The 363-nt window shown below is 41.6% G+C and overlaps 1 long non-coding RNA gene across 1 annotated transcript; it reads right to left on the bottom strand.

The window, feature by feature from the left end:
- Window positions 1-10: 10 nt before the first annotated feature.
- Window positions 11-363, bottom strand: LOC113473734. Its single transcript, XR_003395629.1, has 2 exons — window positions 251-363; window positions 11-68 (listed from the first exon to the last, which is right to left on the bottom strand). It is a non-coding gene; the product is annotated as an uncharacterized LOC113473734 (long non-coding RNA).

The raw sequence follows: 363 nt of genomic DNA, 5'->3' as shown, positions 1-363 counted from the left end.
CTGTAATCATTGGTAGCGTCGCGTACTAGAGTGAATGTATCTGGATCACAAGATGCTCCCACTACGGACTGGAAATAAGAAAATTAAACTTGATTCTGTTGAACTGGATATCTTGACGAACCAACGCAACGGTACAAAAGGAGAGTGAAAAGGAAAACTCTTTATTTTATGGAGTCTAGACTCCTAGAGGAAACAGGATGATCTACTGTTATCCGAGCTAATGTTATGGTGTAGGAATTAGTTAACTTACCAATCCCAGGCCGTAGTTACAGGATAGAATACTATTCCAAGGGTTGCCAGTCACAGGATCACAAGAAAACAAAACTCCTGCAGCCAGAACTTCCGGTACCAATTCCTGTACCA

The sequence above is a fragment of the Diaphorina citri genome, unplaced genomic scaffold (assembly GCF_000475195.1).
Source record: "Diaphorina citri unplaced genomic scaffold, Diaci psyllid genome assembly version 1.1 scaffold78008, whole genome shotgun sequence".
In the NCBI taxonomy this organism is placed as follows: Eukaryota; Metazoa; Arthropoda; class Insecta; order Hemiptera; family Psyllidae; genus Diaphorina; species Diaphorina citri.
This window is presented reverse-complemented; position numbering and strand designations above follow the sequence as displayed.